We start from the raw sequence: 26,151 nt of genomic DNA on the forward strand, positions 1-26,151 counted from the left end.
CAGTGGCTGGGGCTGCAGATGTGGCTCAGATCTGGCGTTGGCAGTGGCTGCAGCTGGTGGCAACAGCTCCAATTCGACCCCTAGCCTGGAACCTCCATATGCCGTGGGTGTGGCCCTAAAAAGCAAAAAAAAAAAAAAAATCCAAAAAATATCATGAAGAAGGAAAAAAAGCCTAAGCCACTCAAACATTTATGTTTGATGAATGTCAAAAACAAAAACTAAGCTCCCCACTCATCCTGGAGGTAACTGAGTCTTCATGGACGCCATTTAAATGCAAAACAACTTGCTTATTCTACAAGCAGCAGGCACATGTACCCCACAGCTCTGCCTGGGAACAGGATGCACGGAACAAACTGAGCTGCTGAAAGGCTGCTCTTACTGGCTCACCTACTCCTGCCAGTGTCCAGACACCTGCAGTCCCAGGACCCCTGGGCTTGCATTCAGGTATGCAGGACACCTGGGTGGTGTCTGGCAAGACCCAAACGGGGGCCTGTTGGGCTCTAGAAGGGTTGGTGGTTGCTTACTCTGTACATTGAAAGCTACACGCCACTAGGAAGGGGACCGCGAGTAAAGTATCTCTACACAGGAGAATGCAGAGTCACTCTGCTCTGTGTTAAGTGAACAATAAACTCTTCCCCTAAGAGCAGAGCTCAATGCCCAGGCAAACGTAATTTTCACACCAAGAGGCGGAAGAGGCAGAAACGTGGCAGGCAGAGGAGGACTGAGAGTTGGCCTCAGAAGGGCTAAGGGAAAGGCTCCCGAAGGACCATAAAGTCTACCCAGAGCGGCGTCTCCGCTTTTAGCAAAGGAATCCGTTCCACACCATCGCCCCCCACCCCCAACCCAAAGGCCAGACCATTCGAGTCAGTGAGCACAGTGTCTGTCGGAGACAACGGATTTCTTTAGAGGCAAGGGCAATACAAACGCAGAGCCAGTCTCACTGTATTTGCTCTGCAACTGCTTCGTCCACAGAACAAATCAAAAGCAGTCAGGTTTCTACCATCCAGCTGTTCCGGACTCTTTCCCAATTTTAATTTGTAAATTCTTTGAAATTTCAGCTTTCCTTTGAGAGTAGTAAACAGGGAGCCAAATCCATTTAATACGCACCGCACTGAGGAGCACAGAGTAACATGATAAATGGGGCCACCTCCTTCCAGGGTGCAACACAACTGGGAAAATACAGAAAATGAAAGGCATTAACTCCAAGCTTGTCGTGTAGAAAGGGAGCTCAAGGAAGGGGAGCCTGGCAAAAAAGACTTCATTATAGACAAGGCCTAAGCTGGGCCTTATGAGATTGGTAGGGTTGAGCCAGGGATCCAGAAGCAAAAACTATTTCACTAGGAGAAATACGCCTGCAAGCACTGAAGAACACGGTAGAGCCAGGAGCTCTGGAGATTCAGAGACGGGAGAGGGTCCTGTTGGCAAGAAGAGCCTTTTAGAAGGCACTAAGAAAGGCTTAGGCAACACAAGGCCAGGTCTAAAAGAGCCATGTGTGAATACACGATAGAGCGGTGCAGGCTTGCTGCAGAAGCAAAGAAGGAGCCAGTGTTTTTAGAGATAAAGGTACATTAAACAGCTATATCCAAGATTAAAGAGTACAGAGAAACAAAGGATTCTGAATAGAAGTCGGAAACAGCACAGAGGAGAGGAAACTTAAGCTGTGGCAAGTACATTTTCAACAGATGCTGTAGGCCAACAAAGGCCGAGAGAGGGAAGTCTGGCCATGTATTTGTTTTTTCTTTATTTTTCAGAGAAGCTGAGAAAAGACGAAATCACTAATACACGCAACAGACTCTGCCATGACATGCAGATGACTGATGGTGGTAAAACTGCATGTAGAAGGGAAAAAAAGGCTTCACTGGACAAATTCACAAAACTAGTGAAAATGCAAAGTAGTTAAAGCTTATGGTTACTCTCTCTGTTTTCGTCAGCAGGTACTTGGTTTTTTTCGTCTTGTTTTGTTTTTAGGTTTTTGATCCCTCATTAGTCTCTGGACCAGTAATGTCAACAGTGAACGTCACTTGCTCAGCCATCTCTACCTCCTGACTTGTCCCACCAAACTGCAGCTTCATGGCTTATCAGGGGTCAAGTTTTTAGCGATTTTTTGGAGCTTAGGGCCAAAAATCCTGCAATTTTTCAGAATGAGAAAAACAGCCCTCAACCACTGCCATGGAACATGAATGGCTGTGGACATTCACCTTTGCTGAAGCGCTATCTGAAGTTAAAATACGAAGTGAAACTCCCATTCCCATACAAATTTGCAGTCAATGTATTTTCAAACTACAGTTAAACACGTTTTTCAGGAATGCGAGTGTGAAGTGCAAGTCCCCTTAGTTATCAAGGGAATGAAGGGCTTTCCCCTGACCTCAGCTGGAAAGGACTAATGCAGGGCGTGCCGGAAGGGAAGAAAGACTCCAGCGGAATTCCAGAAGAGCCTCGCGCCCACCAAGAGATGAACACGCTCAACTGAAACCATGTATGCCTGTGGGCTGAGGACAGAATGTGGCGGTACCTGTGTGTATAAAGATACTTTCGAAGACGAAACATGTAAAACTTTACCACAGCTCGGCACCGGTAAGATCAGACGAACATTTGCAAACAGATTTTTTTTTTTTGGTCTTTTTAGAACCACAGCCACGGCATGTGGGGTCCAATTGGAGCTGCAGTCACCGGCCTACACCACAGCCACAGCAATGCAGGATCTGAGCTACATCTGCAACCTACACAATTCATGGCAATGCCGGATCCTTAACCCATTGATCGAGGCCAGGGATCGAACCTGTTTACTCACTGATGCCAGTCAGATTCATTTCTGCTGAGCCAAGACAGGAACTCGGCAAAGAGATTTTTTTTTTTTTAAATGAGAGTTGCAATGTTTATTTCAGGTTCTCTCATTTTTTATCTCAGGTTCTCTCTTTTCTCTTTTCTTTTTCTTTTTTGCCACACAGGCAGTATGTGGGAATTCCTGGGCCAGGGAATGAACCTATGCCACACAGCAGCAACCAGAGCCACAGCGGTGAGAACACAGGAGCCTCAAACCACTAGGCCATCAGAGAACTCTCCACAAATAGATTTTTAATGAGAGGGAGATTCTAACTTTAAATACCACTTAGATGAAATGTTATCCCCCTAGAAAAAGAATTCCATTCTTCTCATTAGTAGATCTGTATGACAGAAAACTGAACACAAGTATTTCCATACTTTGGGTTTTTTTTGTTTGTTTGTTTGTTTGTCTTTTTGCCCTTTCTTGGGCCGCTCCTGCGGCATATGGAGGTTCCCAGGCTAGGGGTCGAATCAGAGCTGTAGCCGCCGGCCTACACCAGAGCCACAGCAACGCGGGATCCGAGCCGCGTCTGCAACCTATACCACAGCTCACGGCAACGCCGGATTCTTAACCCACTGAGCAAGGCCAAGGATCGAACCTGCAACCTCATGGTTCCAGATTCGTTAACCACTGCGCCACGACAGGAATTCCTCTATAATTTGAATTTCATCAATAAAACCTGTGAAAATTTGTTTCTCTCTTGTCACATAAGAACCTTCATAATATCCTCCTTTTTTGCCTCTTGGTCTATTAAACCTAAAATGATTACTTCCTGGGCCTTGGCCACAAAAGCTGAGGCTGACAATCCCTGGTCTAAAGGACCCCAGCCGTACCGTGCTGCTCCCCCTTAGAAACCCTCCTCCACTACCAGGCACTGATCCCAGGGCCCGGAGCCTTCTGGGTAAAACTTGCGGGGAGAGTCCACCCGTTCAGTGGGGAGCGGCATGGCGATGAACAGAGGGAGCACAAACAAGGAACAGGGCCTAGAGCTAGAGCGAGGGAACCGCTCTATAAGCCACCAAAACTGAGCCTCTGTCAGCAAAGAAAAAAATCTAACAAACAAAAGAGAAAGACACTGGCCTTCCCGTTGTGGTTGAGCAGGTTAAGAACCAGACATAGTGTCCGTGAGGAAGGGGGTTCAATCCCTGGTCTGGATTAGTGGGTTAAGGATCCCACGTTGCCACAAGCTGTGGCTTAGGTCACAGAGGGGGCTGAGATCTGGTGTGGCTGTGACATAGGCCAGCAGCTGCAGCTCCGACTCAACCTCCTAGCCCAGGAACTTCCATATGCTGCAGGTGCAGCTGTTTAAAAAAAAAAAAAAAGAGAGAGAGAGTTTTTTAAATGTCATCCTGGGAGTGTCTATTGTGGCTCAGTGGAAACAAATCTGACTAGTACCCATGAGGACAGAGGTTCAATCTCTGGCCTCACTCAGGGAGTCAAGGATCCGGTGTTGCCGTGAGCCATGGTATAGGTCGCAGACACAGCTCAGATCCCACATTTCTGTGGTTGTGGCATAGGCCAGCAGCTACAGCTCCTCCACCCCTAGCCTAGGAACTTCCATATGTCACAAGCATGGCCCTAAAAATCAAAAAACAAACAAAAAAACCCCGAACAAACAAACAAAATAAAATGCTATCCTGAGAAATATCTCTGAAATTTTAGCTTGTACATCAATTAATGATACCTATCATGTAAAATGTACTAAAGACATAAAATAGAGGTCAAAAAGCCTTGCTCTTGAGTTCTTAAACTCTACTTAGGGAGAGACAGTATCTTTTTTTTTTTTGTCTTTTTATCTTTTTTTAGGGCAGCACCAGCAGCATATGGAGGATCCCAGGCTAGGGGTTTAATCCAAGCTGTAGCTGCCAGCCTACGCTAGAGCCACAGCAACACGGAATCTGAGGAGCATCTGTGACCTACACCACAGCTCACGGCAACACTGGATCCTTAACCCACTGAGCGAGGCCAGGGATCAAACCCACAACCTCATGGCTCCTAGTCGGATTCGTTAACCACCGAGCCACAGTGGGAACTCTGAGAGACAGTATCCTAAAGTAATTTGATGAGATACTCTAAGGGTTCACAAAGGAGTGACCACAAAGGGACTGAAACACTACAGAAAAGCTTGACAAAAAAAGGTAGAGAACTGAGTCCTACATAATCTGTATAATCAAATATACAGAACAATGATAAAACCATATGTTTGGGGGGGTTGGCAAAATGGATGAAGGGGATACAAAATTCTATTTATAAAATAAATAAGCCATGGGATCTAACGTACAGCATGATGACACAGTTAGTAACACTGCGGTGCTGGGGTTCTGCTGCGGTGCAGCGGGTTAATGACACCCAGACAAGGGTAACGCGTTACGAATACAGCACTGTCCCAGCAGCTACATAGTGCAGTTGGGGCTCAGATTCAACGCCTGGCCCTAGAACTTCCATATTCCTCCAGTGCAGCCAAAAACACAGAAAAAATAATACTACTGTAGTGAAAGCTGCTAAGACGACGTGTGGTGTGTGTACATACACACACACACACACACAGGGATATTACTCAGCCACAAAAAAGAATGAAATAACGCCATCTGCAGCAACATGGATGACCTAGGAATTATTATGCTAAGTGAAGTAAGTCAAAGACAAATATCGTGAGATCACTAGCATGTGGAATCTAGTAAAAAAATTATATAGGAGTTCCCGTCGTGGCGCAGTGGTTAACGAATCCGACTAGGAACCATGAGGTTGCGGGTTCGGTCCCTGCCCTTGCTCAGTGGGTGAACGATCCGGTGTCGCCGTGAGCTGTGGTGTAGGTTGCAGATGTGGCTCGGATCCCGCATTGCTGTGGCTCTGGCGTAGGCCAGTGGCTACAGCTCCGATTCGACCCCTAGCCTGGGATCCTCCATATGCCACGGAAGCGGCCCAAAGAAATGGCAAAAAGACAAAAAAAAAAAAAAAAGATACAGAAGAACTTAATCACGAAACAGGCAGACTCAAAGATTTCAAAACCAAACTAAGTAGTTACCAAAGGGGTAATAGGGCCGGGGGGAGATAAATGAGAGGGCTGGCATTAACATACACATACCACTACATCTAAAACAGGTAAGTAACAAGGAGGACCTGCTGAACAGCACAGGGAAATCTACTCGATACTCTGTGATAACCCACACGGGAAACAGTCTGCAAAGGGATGGATATTTCCACACGCAGAACTGGTCCACTCTGCTGTACACAACACTATGTCAACTATATTCCATTTAATGAAGTTTAAAAAGAAGGAAAAAAAGTTGCTAAGAGAGTAGAAATGAAAAAGTTCTCATGGAGCTCCTTGGTGGCTCAATGGGTGGCACAGGTTTGACCCCTGTCCAAGAAACACTGCATGCCATGGGCACGACCAAACAAACAAAAAAAAAAGTTCTCATTACAAGGAAAAAAATTTGTCACTATGTGTTATGATGATAACCAATGGCTACACTTATCGTGGTGACGGTTTCACAAAATATACAAATACCAAATCATTATACTGTGCTCCTGAAACTGATGTGTTACACGTCAATTATATCTCTACTAAAAAAAAAAAAGAAAGCTATTATGTGTAGTATTATAAACAGAGTCCTAAAAATTATTTTCTGAAATCCAGTATCATGACAGAAAAAAATGCATAAATGTTACAAATAATAAATATATAAATTGGCCAATAAAAATAAAAATACTCAACCCCTAAAATAACCAACTGAATTCAAGCTGGGGGTCTCTGTGGAATCCTGAAACTAGTACCCTCTTCCCACTATAGCATCTCTGAACCACAGGATGAAAAAGGTAGAACAACAGATCATGTGCATTACGAACTATCTTCTTTAATACAAAGGAATCTGACAGACCACAGCTTATCAGTACATGCTACTGGACTTCTTATCATCTGAACCCTCAAATGAATTCTCCACTCAATCCGACAGGTGGGAAAGTGAAGAGTCCCTACCTGTGGGGTTAGAACATACTCAACAGAGGAGGAAAAAGAAGGGCGGGGCCCCATGACAAAATAAGACAACATATGCCAAGAGGTAAATGACTGCTCAAAAGGGGATTCTCCCCATCAGAATTTATACACAATCATACAGAGCTAAAAGAGGGACAAGTCAGAAGACTGATAGAAGAACTTTTATAGAAAAGTTGGTGCTTCACTGGATAAGCAGAAGCGGTGAGGGCATGTGCAAAATGGAAGTGTGCCTGGGCAAGGTCCTCCCTGAGGGCTACAAGCAGAGCCCTGTCACAGCGGAACACTCGCTGTCCCTACTGAGACAGAGGAGCCTGAAAGGGAGATGATGAAACGGCTTATGCCCACCTTCTCCTCAAGATGCTGTGGGACAAATCAAACTGGATTAAGCATGGGTGCACATCCCCAGAAAGGTCCTACCGGGACATTTTTTCTTCTTTTGGCCACACCTGCAGCATAAGCTCTGGGACCAGGGACTGACTCAGCTGTAGTTGTGATCTATGCCACAGATGCAGCATCGGCAAACCCCTAACCCACTGTGCCACAGTGGAAACTCCTGGGCCACCTTATTATTATCATTTTTTTCCTCTTTTTGGCTTGTTTCAGGGTTGCACCTGTGACATATGGAGGTTCCCAGGCTAGAGGTTGAATCGGAGCTACAGCTGCTGGCCTACACCACAACCACAGCAACTTGAGATCCAAGCCACGTCTATGACCTACAGCACAGCTCACGGTAACAGCAGATCCTTCACCCACTGAGCGAGGCCGGGGATCAAACTCACACCCTCATGGATACTCGTCGGGTCTGTTTCCGCTGCACCACGACAGGAACTCCCTGCGTGTCACTTTAGCTTGCTAGGCCAGACTGGTCTTTACAGCCCAGCTCGGTCCCACCCCCACCCCACGGACATTGGGAATCCCATGAGTGCTGCAGATTCCAAGACATACTGGGGCAAACTACAGACGCTGCTACTTAACTTCCTAAAAATACCACAGCGACATGGAACTACGCAGCACCTGGCTCCGAGAGATGACCTAGACGTGGTCGACGAGACTGCAGGATCTCAGCACAGAAAGCTGACTTCCTCGATGTAACTCATGGAAGGACACTCACCACCTTAATGAGCTTACCTTTCAAACCAAGGTTAAAAATTAAAAGAAATGTTTTCTTCTCTGTGGCTCCTTGCCCATTACAGGTTATCCTGGCAACAGCTGTCTTCCAATTTACTGCATTAGCAGATCAGCAAGAATAAAGCGGGATGGTGGACATGAAACAGAAGCTCTCCTATAAAGAAAAAAGAGCAAGAGCACACGGTCACTGCACATTCTCTTTCGGTCTGATGAGGCTGCCGTGAAAGACGCTGGTTCTGGAGCTCAGGTCACATGCAACTATATCTCAAAGGACTGAAAGGTGCTAATTAGCTGAAACTTTCTTTACGCAGCAAGAGGAAAAAAGGTGCCATCATCCCTCCCCCTGACCGTTATCCTACACTAAACAACAACCCAGAAATAGAGACACCATAGGAGCACTATAGGGAACAAACAAGAAAAAATACACATGCTTATCTTTATCTTATGTAAACACCGATGACATAGCTATCCAACGCAGAGTTAACTGTAAAGGTACCATCTTTTAAAATACTAAAACAAAGTTTTAAAGATCTCACTCTAGGAGCTCCTGCTGTAGCACAACGGGATCAGGAGCAGCTTGGCAGCGCTTGGACTCAGGTTCGATCCCCAAGCCAGCACAGTGGATCCAGCGTTGCTGTGACTTAGTTCCCAGCTGCAGCTCGGATCTGATCCCTGGCCTGGAAGCTCCACAGGGGTGGTCAAAAAAAAAATTCTCCCTCTAAATCCCTAGCCCCACCTTTAAACAATCGTAACTTACTAGGAACTGTGAGCTGAAGCTAAATTCACTGAAGTACTAGCTGTCGCCAAATCCTGTCTCCAACATGAATTAACCAAACGTTACACATGAAAGGGTGATAAACTGTCTTCCAGGCACCTCATTTATGATGAAATACTGCAGGAAAAGACTCAAACTGTGGACGACATCCTAATTAGTAACCCACAAGGATGCAGTCTACAAGGTATCGCGAAACAAATGCTTTCCTTTCGACACCTTCGTTCCGTAAAATTCACACTCGACTGTGATCAACTCAACATTTTCCCCCAATAAGACAATAAACAGAAACAATGCTAACCACTTGTTAAGAGAAACAAAATGCTGCACTATTACAAGAGCCAGACACGGAAGCAACCGAAGGGCACACCGACGGAGGGATGGATAAAGAAGACGTGGTACATAAACACACCATGGAGTATGATTCAGCCACGAAAAAGAATGAAGTAATACCACCTCCAGCAACATGGATGGACCTAGAGATTACCATACCAAGTAAATCAGACAGAGACAAATATCATGATATCACTTACATGGGAATCTAAAAAAAATGATACCAATGAACTGATTCACAAAACAGACTCATAGCACAGAAAACAAACTTATGTTTACCAAAGGGAAAGGGGTAAAGAGGCATAAATTTAGGAGTCTGGGGTTCAGAGACACACGGTACTATACATAATATACACAAACATAACCAACAAGGACCAACGTATAGTACAGAACTACGCTAAGTATCCTGAAATAAATTATAACGGAAGAGAATGTAAAAAAGAACTTACATCCACGTAATTTATGTATAAGAATTGATGTGTATATATAGATATAAAAAACTGAATCACTCTGCTGTATACCTGAAAGTAGCACAACACTGTAAATCAACATTTCAGTAAAAATTTAAATTTTTTTTAATATATAGGAAAAACAGAAAACGAAACAAAACAGTAACCTAATTTTAAATTAAAAGAATATCTGATTCCAAAAACAAAACATTTTATCAGTTAAATGTTTTCTAAACAAAAACCTGAAAAAGCGTGGTTTATCACCAGAGGTTTTGCTTTAAATCCTTAGGAACACATCGCATGTCACCAGAGTCCACAGACAGGACTAATTTAACATCGTCGTGTAAAAAGCACATTTCTAAATGTCACCGGTAATTCCAGTCCCAGCGAAGCCTTTCTCTGTGTTAGGGGTTCCAGATCCCTTTAAAATCTGATGACACTGCGAGTTCTTGTTTGGACACAGCGTAAACAAATCTAACTAGTATCCAGGAGGACGCACGTTCGATCCCTGGCCTCACTCACTGGGTCAGGGATCCGGCGTTGCCGCGACCTATGGTGTAGGTCGCAGATTCGGCTCGGATCCTGCGTTGCTGTGGCTGTGGTATAAGCCGGCATCAATTCAACCCCTAGCCTGGGAACTCCAATATGCTGTGGGTGCAGTCCCTAAAAAAAAAGAAAAATCTGATGAAGTTATATACTCTACAAAGTGTGTGTGTGTGTGAGTTTGTGCAGGGCATTTAAATTTGAGTCGCTGTAGGACCTTCAACTCATCTACGATCTTTTGTCCCACCAGTTAAGACCACACCTGCCACCCACCGCCAGACCATCAATCACAGGCTCCCGGCAGAGCTGCACCGACCTGCCTGCCTCCCTGTGCTGTGCATTCCCATCCAGGGAAGCCAAAAGACAAAACAGCCATCAAACCTGCTTACAGCATCAGGAATTCAAGTGCTTATTAAATTGTAACAAGTCTGCTGAGACCTAATCCACTTTTCTGGAAAAAGGTCTCTGTTTACTTGTTTAGTCTCTTCCCTTAGACTAATTAGGGGAAAGAGTGGGTCCATACTATTGACAGTAAGCCACTGGGTGTGAGAATGTGAGAAACAAGATCAAAAGAGAACAGAGAAAGGCATGCCATACAAGCACGGGAGCTCCGGGCGAAGAGTATATACAGAACACACACTGAAATGCCTCTAAAACCACAGAAGGACTGACTGTGTTGGTTGTTCCGTCCTGCATTTCAAAGGCATGACCCCCAAGGACCAACAAAATGAGAGTCCCAGAAGGGAGCAAAGGGAACATCAGTTGAAACGGTTATTTAATGAACACTCAGATACCTAAATCTCCTTGCCTTCCGTCCCTCCCAATCCCAGCAGAGAGACGACAGGAGGAAGCCAAAGAGGAAGGTGACCCCAGTGCAGCGGCTGCGGATGGGCTGCCACGCTGAAAACAGCGTGGACCGCAGAAAGAACGCAGAGACAGAGGCCCACCCAGCTGCCACCGCACCACAGCCAGATTCTCCTCCAGGGCTCTGCCATTCCCAGCCAGGCTGAAGACTCGGAGTGTCTTCTAATCACTGACCTCAAGGAAAATGAAAATCCTGGCACTGGGGACTTCCCACCCAAAGGAGCTCAACGACTCACTCTGCTCAAAGTTCACAGCCAATGAGGCCCTTCCCATGCACAGAGGCTCCAAGCAACCACTCCTACTCCCATCTTTTCTTTAAAAGTTTTTAAACCTTGCAGAACAGCTGCAGGAGCAGAACAAGAAACTCCCACAGAGGCTTCACGAGGTCTGCCATGAAGCACTGTGTCACTTTTGCTTCACCAGCCCTTCTACATGCATCCCGAACGCTGGTGTTTCTGCAGCCACCTATCCTTTACTCTTGAACAGCTCACTGCTGCTTCCTGAGAACAAGGATAGTCTCGTACACAACCACAGTACTTACGGCAACATCAGGAATTTAACACATTAACCGTCCAATATAGACTGTGGAGCTCATATTCCAACCCCGTCAAGTGCTTTGTAAGGTCCCTTATGGCAATCCCCTTCGACCTCAATCCAGGACCACGTATCACATCCTATGTCATCATGTCACCTTCATCTGAAAAGGTTCTTCAGCGAGTCTTTGTCTTTCACTGGAGTCTTTGAAGAATAAAGAGTATGAATTTCGGAGTTCCCGTCGTGGGTCAGTAGTTACTGAACCCAAATAGCATCCATGAGGACGCGGGTTCAATCCCTGGCCTCTCTCAGTGGGTTAAGGATCCAGCGTTGCTGTGAGCTATGGTATAGGTCGCAGATGTGGCTCAGATCTGGCACTGCTGTGGCTGTGGTGTAGGCCGGTGGCTACAGCTCCGACTTGACCCCTAGCCTGGGAACTTCCATATGCCATGAGCTCAGCCCTAAAAAGATAAAAAAAGAGTATGAATTTCTAGCAGAAATAACACGTGAAAAGCTTATTTTTTCTAGAGTATCACATGAGCAGTAAGATGATGTCAGTTTGTCCAATTATTGGTATTTTGATCATCTGGTTAAAATAATATTTTCCATGTTTCTCCACTGTAAAATAACCGCTCTCTCCTTAGTGATTTACTAGGAAATAATCTGTTGGAAGATATTTTGAGATTATGTTCTTAAACCATTCACCCAATAGTTTTAGTACCAAATGACAGTTCTTACATGAATCCACTGTTACTCACAGTTATAAAATGATGTTTGTTTTGTAAATCTACTGTTTCTTCTGCACTAATCAGTAAGGAATGTTTCCTTCTCCCCATTCAGTCTTTAATTCATTAGCAATATGGACTCACAGCTGCCATATGATCCAGCAACCCCATTCCTGGGCATATACTCAGACAAAACTAATTTGAAAAAATACACACACCCCTATGTTCATAGCAGCACTATTCACAATAGCCAAGACATGGAAGCAACCTCAGTGTCTACCGAAAGATAAATGGATAAAGAAGATGTGGTGTACACACACACACACACACACACACACACACACACACATGCACGCACGCACACACATACTCAACCATAAAAAGAATGAAACAATGCCATTTGCAGCAGCATGGATGGACCTAGAGATTATCACACTAAGCAAAGTAAATCAGAAAGAGAAAGACAGGAGTTCCCATCATGGCTCAATAGTTAACGAATCCAACCAGGAACCATCAGGTTGCGGGTTCGATCCCTGGCCTTGCTCAGTGGGTTAAGGATCTGGTGTTGCTGTGAGCTGTGGTGTTGGTCACAGACTCAGCTCGGATCCCGTGTTGCCGTGGCTCTGGTGTAGGCCAGTGGCTACAGCTCCTATTAGACCCCTAGCCTGGGAACCTCCATATGCCACAGGAGTGGCTCAAGAAAAGGCAAAAAGACCAAAAAAAAAAAAAAAAGAGAGAGAGAGAAAGACAAATGCCATATGATATCATTTACATGTGGAATCTAAAATACAATACACATGAACTTATTTACAAAAGGGAAACAGACTCACAGACATACAGAACAGACTTGTGACTGCCAAGGGGTGGAGGGGGAAGGAGTGGGAGTTCGGGATCAGCAGATGCAAACTATTACATCCAGGATGGATAAACAGCAAGGTCCTACTGTAGAGCACAGGGAGCTCTATTCAATATCCAGTGATAAACCATAATGGGAAAGAATGCAAAAAAGAATCTCAAAAAAGACTTAAACACTATGGACTCATAGGTCCTTGTCTTATTTATTAATATCACTATTCATTCTGATGCTCAAGTTTTCCCAGACTGGGCCAGTGGGAACCCCCTTCAGGGAGATGACCACATTTTTTGAACACCTCTTTATTTCCTTGAATAAAAACAACACGCTTCAGATTCATCTCAGAAAGATACGATTAACGCATCCATTAAATAAAAATGGGATACTGTTGTAAAAGGACACTAAGAATAATTAGCACACTAATACAGAAAGAAAATTATTTCCAACCCTGAAGTCTATACCCAGCCAAAATATCCATCAAGAGTCCACAGAAAGTACTGGAGTTCCCATTGTGGTGCAGCAGAAATGAATCCCACTAGGAACCATGAGGTTTCGGATTCAATCCGTGGCCTTGCTTAGTGGGTTAAGGATCCAGCGTTGCTGTGAACTGTGGTGCAGGATGTAGACATGGCTTGGATCACATGTTGCTGTGGCTGTGGTGTAGGCCAACAGCTGTAGCGCCCATGTACACAGAAAGTATTTAAAAAAAAAAAAGAAGAAGAAGAAGGGGGAGTTCCCGTGGTAGCGCAGTGGTTCACGAATCCGACTAGGACCCATGAGGTTGCGGGTTCGATCCCTGGCCTTGCTCAGCGGGTTGAGGATCCAGCGTTGCCGTGAGCTGTGTGGTGTAGGTCACAGACTCGGCTCGGATCCCGAGTTGCTGTGGCTCTGGCGTAGGCTGGCGGCTACAGCTCTGATTAGACCCCTAGCCTGGGAACCTCCATATGCCACGGGAGTGGCCCAAGAAATAGCAAAAAAAGACAAAAAAAAAAAAAAGAAGAAGAGCTCCCGTTGTGGCTCAGTAGTAACGAACCCAACTAGTATCCATGAGGATGCAGGTTCAATCCCTGGGCTTGCTCAGTGGGTTAAGGATCCGGCATTGCCATGAGCTGTGGTGTAGGTCGTAGCAGTCCAATCTGGAGCAGGAGCAAATAAAAATTTATCCAAAAAGAGAAAGCTGATGGAATATCTGAGCAGGTAACTGGCTAAAAGTTTGAGGTTAAATTAGTGATTAATACACTTAAAAAAAAATAAAAAGTGACAGAACATATCCAAGGAAAACCAGAAGTTGTTTAGGAAAAGTATTTGTAACTTACTGCTAAACACTATAAACAGCATCCAGAGCAATAATGGATAAAGATAAATACTGATTTAACCAAAATTGCAATAAAACTATACTGGAAAGCTGGGGAAGACAGAATGTGGGAGGAAGGTGCAGGAATGGGAGAAGCAAAAGCTAATCCTTATCTCCCATATATTTTCACAGCAGGAAATCAACAGCTGTGCTTAAAACTAAAAATAGCAGCAAGCATGCATACAAATACGAACCTCTTCTAATATGCTCTTCAGACGCACAGAGGTAAGAAAACGTGTGTTTTCTAATCTGCTGAGAGAGTTCAAAGTGTTAGCTACCTTTAGGAAAGGGAGAGGGTGGGGCGCCTAGAAATGCTGTCATCCAGCCCCTAAACTGGCTCATTCTTAACAGCAGATATCTAAAACTGACCTTTTTTTGGGGGTCTTTTTAGGGCCACACCCTTGGCATATGGAGGTTCCCAGGCTAGGGGTAGAACTGGAGCTACAGGTGCCAGCCTACACCACAGCCACAGCAACACCAGGATCTGAGCCACATCCGCGACCTACACACAGTTCATGGCAACACGGGCTCCTTAATCCACTGCGCAAAGCCAGGGATCAAAACCGAGTCCTCATGGATCCTAGCTGAGTCTGCTACCACTGAGCCACAATGGGAACTCCCCGATAAATTTTTTAAGTAATTTTTTTTCTGATCTTTTTACAGTCGCTTCTGTGGCATATGAAGTTCCCATGCCAGGGTTCTAACTGGAACTACAGCTGCCAGCCTACACCACAGCCATGGCAACTCTAGATCAGAGCTGCATCTTCAACCTATACCACAGCTCAGAGCCATGCTGGGTCCTTAACCCAGGAAGCAAGGCCAGGAATTGAACCCACATCCTCATGAAGACTATGTCAGGTCCCTAACCCGGTGAGCCACAATGGGAACTCCATTTTAAGTAAATTTTTAAGAAAAATGTTAGACCAGGAAGAAATTTTTTTTTTGTCTTGTTGTTGTTGTTGTTGCTATTTCTTGGGCCGCTCCCGCGGCATATGGAGGTTCCCAGGCTAGGGGTTGAATCGGAGCTGTAGCCACCGGCCTACACCAGAGCCACAGCAACGCAGGATCCGAGCCGCATCTGCAACCTACACCACAGCTCACGGCAACGCCGGATTCTTAACCCACTGAGCAAGTGCAGGGACCGAACCCGCAACCTCATGGTTCCTAGTCAGATTCGTTAACCACTGCGCCACGACGGGAACTCCATACCAGGAAGAAATTTTAAATGCTGAGACCAGAGAACTCTAACATCGGCTATGCACTAGCGGTGGGGCTTAAGTCATTTGACCTGAGAATCCGTTTCTCCATCGACAAAATAAAGGAGGCACACTGAACTAACTCTAACCCTTCTTCTGGCTTCAATAAATTTACGAATGTAATATAAAAATAATCAAAGCTTCGCACATAGGGACAATGACTCCAGAAAGAACAAGGCAGGACTTGGTGAAATACTAAACACAGAGTGACGTAAAAAGGGAAAAGGAGCTCTGCCCCCAGCCTGTGGGTTCCGCCAGGGAGCTGACGAGGAAGCAGAGACGAAAAAGCACTGTTTAAGAAATGACGACAAAGAGTTCCTAATCCTGGCCTGCAAAGAGCTGAACTGACAGTATCCAAACCAACTATGACATGAGCCTACTGGAAAAAAAACAAGCTGGAAAGAGACGTCTGTTTTAAAAGTTAAAATAGGAGTTCCCGTCGTGGCTCAGTGGAGTCCGACTAGGAACCATGAGGTTGTGGGTTCGATGCCTGGCCTTGCTCAGTGGGTTAAGGATCCGGCGTTGCCGTGAGCTGTGGTGTAGGTCGCGGACGAGGCTCGGATCCCATGTTGCTGTGGCTGTGGTGTAGGCCGGCGGCTACAGCTCTGATTGGACCACTGGTCAGGGAACTTCCATGTGCTGTGGGAGCGGCCCAAGAAATGTCAAAAAAAAAAAAGACAAAAAAAAATAAATAAATGTTAAAATATACAGATGGTGGTGGAATCCATAAGGATGATGAAAAGTTCTTTCCAAAGAATACAGAAGCTAAAAAAAGGAGACATTCTCCCCATGTATATAATTTCTAGGAATGCCTAAGTTGTACATCATAATTAACAGACCAACATGAGAAAGGGGCATAGCTAGAGAGCAGACTACGGCAAGACAGTGACAGCAACAGCACGACGCCATGCGAGCTCGAGGAGGAAAAAGACCGAGTTGCTAAGAAAGACCCTAGTGTGTAGTTTACCAGGCAATGTCTTAGTCCATCTGGGCTGTGAGAACAGGACCCCAAAGACTTGATGACCTAGAAACAGAAACCTACTTCTCACACTTCCCGAGACTAGGAAGTCCAAGGTCACAGCATCTCAGATCCAGTGTCTGGTGGCGACCCCCTTCCTGGTTCAGAGCCAGCCAGCTGCCTTTCCCTGCACCCTCGCGTGGCAGGAAGGGGTGAGGGAACTCCGGCCTCATTCCTAATCCCATTCGTTAGGGCTCCACTCTCATGACCTAATCACCTCCCAAGGCATCTTCCCACCATCACACTGAGGACTAGCTTTTAGCAGATGACTCTTGGAGAGGGACACAAACATGCAGCCTACCGCAGTTGACATCATTCGAGTATTCCCTCAGAGGGATGCAGAGGGGCCCCTCAAAAAAGAAAACAAGATTTTTTAAGAAAAAATAATATACTTTTTATTTTTGTCTTTATTTTTGTCAATCATTCCTTAAAGAAGCCACCTTTTCTTCAATAAACACAAAGCATAACCCTATCACAAAGCATCTCCTCTTTCCAACACTACAGACTCTGATTAAGGCCAATGAAGAGAATGTAAGAACATAATTATAAAAATATTAGTCGAGAATGAGGACTGGGGGAGTTCCCACTGTGGCGCAGCGGAAACTGACTAGGATCCATGAGGTTGCAGGTTCAATCCCTAGCCTTGCTCAGAGGGTTAAGAATCCGGCGTTGCTGTGAGCAGTGGCGTAGGTCAAAAATGCAGCTCGATCTGGCCCTTAGCCTGGGAATACATGCCGCAGGAGCAGCCCCAAAAAGCAAAAAGAATGAGGACTGGTTTAGCCTAAAACAGCAAAGAAACAGATCCTCAGCTAAACGGTATCTAAATATGTGTGGCTTAGTCACAGAACTCGGGAATAGCAAGAATGAACACCCACCCTTACAAGCCCTTACCAAGTCCTTCTCAGTCCTCTTAGGAAGTACTCCTATTTCATAGCTAAAGATAATAAGAAAGAACTCACTCCAGATAACCCCTACATGAAAACTGAATGGATTTGTTTTTTTAAAACCGACTTTTGGGGGGAAAGAAGGAATAATATGCTCTCATGTGAATGTTTAATATAAATTCCATGATACTCTTCGCAGATGCAACTCCACAAGAGAAAGCCGTACCTATTACATAACATGCAAGAAAATATCTTTTCCTTATATCATATATCATACGCAAACAACTAAAAACTACCTCTTAATTACAGACAGGTGATATAGCCTAGAGCCTGGACACACAAAAGCCAGTCACTCTGCTTCTTAATAACATCAGGAAGTCCTAACGTAGGCCAACTCAATCACAGTATCTTTTTTTTTTTTTTTGGTCTTTTTAGGGCCGCACCTGCAGCACATGGAGGTTCCCAGGCTAGAGGCTGAATCTGAGCTGTAGCTGCCCGCCTACACCACAGCCACAGCAACGCCAGAACCTTAATCCACTGAGCGAGGCCAGAGATCGAACCTGCGTCCTCATGGATACTAGTCAGAACCACAACAGGAACTCCACACACAAACACACACACAACCCAAAGTTTGATTACAAAAATCATCAAAAAATAAGCACATATTCACGGGAAAAACCACCTAAATAAGTAACATCATTTGGATGACTTCAGAGGCAGCTTCATATAAACACATACATGTTACATATAACTCTACATATACATAACATATATACATGTAACTCAGCTAATTTCAGAACCACCAAACAACTTAATACAAGCTGTGGCAAGATCACCTAGGCTTCTGAAGCAGTAATCAAAATTTACTGCGCCACAAATGCAAAAAAGACTACTCTTTACAGTATACAACTCCAGGAGTTCCCGTCGTGGCTCAGTAGTTAACGAATCCGACTAAGAACCAAGAGGTTGCAGGTTCGATCCCTGGCCTTGCTCAGCAGGTTAAGGATCTGGCCTTGCCATGAGCTGTGGTGTAGGTCACAGACGCAGCTCGGATCCCTCGTTGCTGTGGCTGTGGTGTAGGCTGGCAGCTACAGCTCTGATTTGACCCCTAGCCTGGGAACCTCCAGATGCCGTGGGAGCAACCCTAGAAAAGGCAAAAAGATAAAAAAAAATAAAGCATACAACTCCAAAGGCAAATCCATCCTACGACCTTTTAAAAGCAAAATCCTGTAAGTGAAGTACTTAAGGTAAAAACTCTGGCACCTAACTGAACTCCGTCATTGACGGCCATGCAGCCTGATGGGCCACTCAGATCCCTGCCATCACGCACAAAGCCAACTCCATCTAAGCTACTATTAAAGCGGAGCCCAATTATAAATTAATAAACCAGCTCCAAAGTACAGTCCAGAGAACCAACTCTGTCTGCTGCAACCACAGTGTGCGAAGATTCTGAGCAAGGGTCCAAAGGAGGACACAATCCCAATCAGCAAAGCTGTGGCGCAGTCACAGAACACGTCACGTCACTTGACGTAAAAGGCGAAACTGCCATAATCCAAAGAACAAGAGCAAGAAGGGCATCAAACTTACTATGGGGCAGCTTAGTAACCAAGTGAGTAACATGTAAAATACAAGTACAGAGACTGTGGAGCTCCCGCTGTGGTGCAAGGGGATCTCTGGCGTCTTGGGAGCCAGTGGGACAAAGGTTCGATTCCCCAGCTCGGCACAATGGGTTGGGGATGCAGCGTTGCTGCAGTTTGCAGCTTAGGTTGCGCCCACGGCTCTGACCTGATCCCTGGCCCGGAAGCTCCCTATCCCGAGGGATGGCCAAAAATCACCAAAAAAAAAGTACAGAGACTGAAAATCATGCTAATAAGCACCATGAAGGAGACTGAATGTATTCACTGAAAATTCAACCCAAAGATGGGGTTTTCAACTGGCAAAACAAAATACCTAAGCAATGGAAAAGGAAAAGCCCTTTATATATAGGCTCTTGGTTACTGTCCTAAAGAAGCGAAGAGGAGTTCCTGCTGTGGTGCAGAGTTAAGGACCCAGCATTGTCTCTGCAGCAGCATGGATCTGATCCCTGTCCTGGGAACTTCCATATGCCAAGGGTGTAGCCAGAAAAAAAAAAAAAAAAGAATGGATGAAATATGAACCAGGAAAAGGCCCATGTCATGCAACCAACTGTAGCACTGCCACAAACTCTGAGAGTGATTTTTCTTCCTACTTTTGAATTTGGCAATTCTAATCACACTTATAATTCTTGGTATTCACCACTAACACTAAAGTTTTCAAAAAAAAATTTTTAAGGCATTCCCTGATGGTGCAGTGAGTTAAGGATCTGGCACTGGCACTGCAGCAGCTCTGGTCCCTGCTGTGGAGCAGGTTTGATCCCTGGCCTGGAAACCTCTATATGCCTCAGGCACAGACCAAAAAAAAAAAAATTCTTAAGTTAAATGCTATAGACCTACACTGTCCAGTTATGTAAGCTAACTGCCCCACACAGCCATTGAGTACCTGCAATGGGGCCGACAAGACTAAGGAACTGAATTTTCAATTTTCTTTCCATTTAAACAGCCACGCTGAACACAGATAAGGCATATCATACTGGACATCACTGCTCTGATTCGCATTAACAACTAAGCATGGAAAGAACGTGTATGGTCCATAACCTTGGGTAAGTTCACATCTCTAGGCTTCAACTTCCTCAACCAAAAAAAAAAAAGTAAAAGCAGTTTCATTAGATTGTCTCCATGACTAAATTAGTGCCTGACTGTTGCAATGTAATTAAAGCCACACACACCCTCCAAGTTATGGCAGGCTACCCAGCCCTGATGATGCAAAGGTATCACCTGACACCTCACTCCACCAAACTTAATGGGCAAGACCAAGAGAACACGGACTCAGTTCAGTCAACCTTTGGGCAAGTAATCTCATCTCTCCGAGTTTATTTTCATATCTGTAAAATAAGAGGATTAGACTAAATGATCACTTAAAATGCTTCAAATCCTTCACTACGTCTGTCCTGTGTCTCTGAAAAGAAATACAAATGTACGTGAAACCAGGACACTCTTAAGAAATGAAGAAAAAGCCATCAATGGAAAACCAGTCTCGGTCTCGGCTGGGAGGCTGGAGTGGGCTACCTGCGTGCGCCCGGGCTTGCTTTCCGCTTTGAGTCCACACGCACTTGCTCCCTTCTCCGCAGAAAGCCAGACTACGGACAGGTCAGGCACACCCGGTTAGTTAAAGCAGTGGCAGAGGAACACGGAGCCCACAAAGGTCTGTGCAGTCCCTTCCTTCACAGAAGACTGACCAAGAGGAAGGCCTCCTCGGCCCGCGGACAGCTATGCACAATCACCACTGCTGCATGCAGGGGGCTCACACACCACCACACGCGTGCTTACTCTGCCAAGGACCCAAACCAAGTAAAACCTGATGCTCTCACGATAGGAGCCATGGTTATTTTTAGGTGCAATAACGGAAAACTGGGGCGAGTCCATTCACAAAGCTTGGAAGACAGGCCACCCATCTCTTCCGTGGTAGATAACCCACAACACGTGTAAAGCGGGTCATCTGTTTTCTCTCCTTTATATGCCCACTAGCTTTCCTTCTCTTGTGACTGATGTTTTGAGCTGTGATGACCAATGTTTAAGGGTTGATGACAAAAATCTCTTGAGGCCACCTTGAACTTCCTGTTTTCCCTAGTTTCCGTCTTTCCCTTCTAGTAGAAACTTTATTCTTTTCAGGGCCGCAGGTGTGGCATATGGAGGTTCCCAGGCTAGGGGTCTCATTGGAGCTACTGCTGCCAGCCTATGCCAGAGCCACAGCAATGCAGGATCCAAGGTGCGTCTTCAACCTACACCACAGCTCATTGCAATGCCGGATCCTTAACCCACTGAGCAAGGACAGGAATCGAACCTACGTCCTCATGGATGCTAGTCAGATTTGTTAACCGCTGGGCCACATCAGGAACTTCGAGAAGCAGGCAAATTAAATTCATGTATACCTAAAGTTTAAACTTAGAAAGTTTTAATACCAGTTGTACCTTAAAAGCGTGGTTCGACTTCAAGTAAGAAGTAAATTTTCAGTGTTTTTTGAGTGAGTATACATGAAGGATACTTACTGCTGGCTGTAATTCATTCAGCAAATACTGGGTGCTTGGCCAGTACCAGGTCTGGTACTTTCTGTGCTTTGGTCACAGGTGGTTAAAAAAAAGATGACATAGAAGTTCCCACCATGGCTCAACAGAAGTGAAGCTGACTAGTCTCCGTGAGGATGCAGGTTCGATCCCTGGCCTTGATCAGTGGGCTAAGGATCTGGCATTGCCGTGAACTGTGGCGTGGGTCACAGACAGGGCTTGGATCTGGTGTGGCTGTGGTATAGGCCAGTGGCCACAGCTCCAACTGGACTCCTAGCCTGGGAACCTCCACCTATAACCTCCATAGGCGCAGCCCTAAAAAGACAAAAAAAAAAAAAAAGACGACGACATGGGGGAGTCACCTTGTCACACAGTGGGTTAAGGAACTGGCATTGCCACCGCATCAGGTTTGATCCTTAGCCTGGGAACTTCCGCATGTTGAGGACATAGCCAAAAAAATGCTGACATGGTGCTGGTGCCCTCAGTGAATCAGGACAGTGTCTCAGTAGAGGGAACGGTGCAAGCTGCATATGTAATCTTAAATTTTCCAGTGGCCTCGTGAAAAGGAAATAGGTAAGATTAATTTTAGTGTATTTTATTTAACCCAGTAATCCAAAATATGTCATGTTAACGTCATATAAAATGATTAATGGGACCTTCACTTCTTTTTTTTGTACTATTCTTTGAAGTCAAGCATATGTTTTATACATACATACTTCTCATTTCAAACTAGCTACATTCCATGTGCTCAGAAGCCTTACGTGGCTACTGTAGTGGACCGCAGAGATCAGAAATCTCATCACTGTCATCACTCAGAGGGAGCAGCAGGATACACTGACTAGGAACCCAAGTAAACAGTGGCTTGAAGGGACCAGAGGTGGTGCAGAGAGATGAATTAGGAAGCTGTTTCCGTCCAAAAGTGGTGGCGGAAGAAGACAGAGAATGGGATATACTCAGAAGGTGGAGTTGGCAAAAATGTTATTTTTTTTTTATTTTGTGGCCGCGCCCATGGCATGCGGAAGTTTCTGGGCCAGGGATTGACCTGGAGTTAGAGCAACTCCAGATCCTTTAAACCAATGCACTGGGCTGGGAACTGAACCTATGCCTCTGCAGTGACCTTCGTCTTTTACAGCTGGGACGTGCCTTTTCCGGCATAGGGAGGACTTGCTGAGGAAAAGGTGTGGTTGGTGTTTGACAGGAGGAGTTTGATCTAGGAGATAATAAATGTAATGTGCTTGCGAGATATACAAGGAAAAATGTTTCCTAACAGCTGGGCACCTGTGTTTAAAGCGTAGAGGTGGCCTTAATTGGTTTTATAAATTTGAATCTCAACTGTGTTTATAGAGGCTTTTTTTTTTTCCTTTTTAAAAATTTCGATTTGGGTCCACATTCAACCTCCAGAGACAGATCACAACCAAAGAAGAAACACCAGTGAGATGGCAAGAGAGTTCCCGGCCCAAAGAAGAAACTTAGCTGTGTACACAACAGAGGACAGTGGGGATACCACAAAACAAAAATTCCAGGTCTTTGACAAACAGATGGCAAAGGGGTTGTGCAAGAGTGATGACTGGGGAATCTGTAGATTGTCTGAATTGTTAGACTTATTTGGAGCCTGATTTGCCAAAATAGAAAAAAAATAGTACATAAAAATTGTATTTGAGACAAATGGATATTCACCTCCAACCAGGTATTGGATAATATTAAACAAGTACTGTGTGGTAGAGTTTGTTAGATTATTACAGTTTTGTGATTATGTTATGGTTAAAACCAAAAAAAAAAAGGTTTTATCTTTGAAAGATCTATACTGACATACAGGAGAAGCAAAATGACTATTTTTGGATTTTCTTCAAAGTAATGAGAAAGGGCTAGGGATGAAGGAGAAATTAGTCCAGTGAATTACATTAACTCCTCTTCCTCAAAAGACTAATGATGGCCCATGGAGTAAGCAAAGATATTCATGATGCTTCTGTCTCCCAAAGAGTCTCACCCAGAATGAGATCCTGGTGGGAAAGAAACCCTACCAATGGGTCGCGTTTGAAAATACATCCACGCTAAGGGCTTGGGGTTAGCAGGTGCCTGGGGCGTATGGAGTGACTGGCCAACAGGGCCCTGCTGTCCAGTCAGGACGCTCCACCCAGTACTCTGTGATAACCTACATGGAAAGAACCTGCAAAAGAATGGATGTGCGGTACAGGTATGGCTGCATCCCTCTGCTGCCCAGCAGAGGTTATCGCAGCACTGTAAATCATCCACACAAAAATAAAGCTTTAAAAAATGAAAAAAAATTTTTAAATATATGGAATTCCCACTGTGGCTCAGCGATAATGAACCTGACTAGTATCCGTGAGGACTCAGGTTTAATCCCTGGCCTCGCTCAGTGGGTTAAGGATCCGGTGTTGCCGTGAGCTGTGGTGTAGGCCAGCAGCTGCAGCTCCTATTTGACCCCTAGCCTGAGAGCTTCCATATTCTGCAGGTATGGGCCTAAAAAGACAAAAAAAAAAGAAAATATGTCTAACAACTTTGGAGTTCCTGCTGTGGCACAGTGAGTTAATGATGCAGCCTGTCACTGGGTGGGGGAAGCAGTTCGATTCCCAGCCCTGCACAGTGGGTTAAGGATCCTGCATGGCTGCAGCTGTGGTGCAGGCCGGAGCTCTGGCTTGGACTCAGTCCCTGGCCCCGTAACTCTCACACTCTGTGGGCACAGCTGAAAAAGAAAGAATGTCCACAAATTCTTTGACATTCGTTTCAAAAAAATGGAACTTAACTCCCCAAGCTGGGCTGATTTAAGTGACTCTCTTCTAACAGACCACGGCAAAATTAAACACCACGAGGCTTTTGAGGCTGTGTCATAAAAATGATAGCTTCAGAGATCCCGCTGTGGCGCAACAGGACCAGCAGTCTCTCCGTAGCGCCAGGCCACAGGTTCAATCCCCAGCCTGGCAGAGTGGGTTAAGGGCCTGGGGCTGCCACAGCTCTTTCGTAGTAGGTCCCAATTGTGGTTCGGATCTGATCCCTAGCCTGGGAACTCCATCTGCCATGGGGCAGCCCAAAAGCGGGGCGGGGGGGGACAGTTTCCACTTGGTGTTCTTTCTCTCAAATCTCTGTGCTGGGGAAAGTCAGTCACCCCGTCCCAAGGACAGGACACTCTGACGAAGGCCGACCAGAAAAGGAACAGCCAGGACTAACCTGCCAGGCCTGTGAGCCAGCCGCTTGGGAAGGGCCCTCAACTGCAGTCAAGTCTTCAGAAGGCTGGTGACACCCAAGCCAGAATGGCCCAGCCAAGCTGCTCCCAAGTTCTTAACCCACAAAAACTGTGAGATAATGTTTACTGTTGTCATAAGCCACTATGTTTGGGGATAATTATTATTATATAGCAACAAAGAGCTAATACGATAAGAACAGATAATGCAACAGAAGAAAGAACAAGAGACTCAAATATTACTCATTAAAAAAGGATAACCAGGAGTTACCTTGTGGCTCAGCAGGTTAAGGAGCCAGCACTGTCACTGTTGCAGCTCTAGTCGTTGCTGGAGCTCAGGTGTGATCCCCAGCCTGGGAACTTCCACATGCCATGGGTGCAGTCAAAAAGGGGGCGGGGGCGGGGAGAGGATAACTAAATGACCCCACTTGAGTAGGTACAGCCACAGTTTTCCAAAACTGAACACATGCACCCCGGTGACCTAGCAATTTCACTTCCAGGTTTATCCTCGACAGAAAGGCAAACATATGTTCACCGAAAGGCACAAACTTTGGTCTTCTGCCAGCGTTCAGTAGATGTTCTGTGCGCATCATTCTACATGCAGATGGGTTTTTTCAATGTGTTTGTGGGAGAAGGTGAACGCCACGTCTTACTCCTCTGCCATCTGGACCCCCCCGCCTCAAAAGACACAAACTCTGAATGCTCAGAGCAGCACTATTTGTAATGGCCCCCAAAGGGGCACTATCCAAACGTCCAGCAATAGCAGAATAAATATTTTCATACATTAAATTTTCATATACAACAAAAACAAGGAATTAACAACTGCAAGCACGTGGATACTCTCAAACACAATGCCAAGAGAAAAACTAGACCCAAGTGAACATACCATAAGATTCTACATATCAAAGGAAAACAAAACTGGGCAGAAATAATCTAGGCAGTCAGACATCACGCTTCTGGTTGCCGCAGGCAAAGTGCAAGTGACTGAAAGCGGACAAAGGTGATACGTGGGACACTGACTACCCAGGGAGTGTCAGACTGTGAAAACCCATTCATGACATGCGTACTTTTCTGCATTTCTATCTCAATTCAGTGGAGCTACTATTTTGTGACAACACAGGAGAGAAGGGGGCAGTGAAGGAGCAAGTAGGACAGGGCTGGCCTTGGTGTATGACTGTTGGAGCTGAGTACCAGAGGGTTCATTACATTATTCTATGTCTCTGTGTTAAAACTCTCCCTTAATAAAAAAAGATTTTAAATACGTATTAATATAAAACTGG

The 26,151-nt window shown here is 45.3% G+C and overlaps 1 protein-coding gene across 8 annotated transcripts in view; it reads right to left on the reverse strand.

Annotated features, from left to right (window-relative positions):
• The window catches only part of PPP6R3 (protein phosphatase 6 regulatory subunit 3), a 131,750-nt gene that overhangs the window by 78,618 nt on the left and 26,981 nt on the right, over positions 1-26,151 (reverse strand). For 7 of the 8 annotated variants that reach the window (XM_047775064.1, XM_047775063.1, XM_047775062.1 and 4 more), the window contains one exon: positions 7,950-8,103. The exons of the other annotated variant lie outside the window; for it this stretch is intronic. The gene's annotated coding sequence lies outside the window, so the exon portion shown is untranslated. The remainder of the gene's footprint in view (positions 1-7,949; positions 8,104-26,151) is intronic. 8 annotated transcript variants of the gene reach the window in all.

This window comes from Phacochoerus africanus, chromosome 4 (genome assembly GCF_016906955.1).
Source record: "Phacochoerus africanus isolate WHEZ1 chromosome 4, ROS_Pafr_v1, whole genome shotgun sequence".
NCBI classification, from domain to species: Eukaryota; Metazoa; Chordata; class Mammalia; order Artiodactyla; family Suidae; genus Phacochoerus; species Phacochoerus africanus.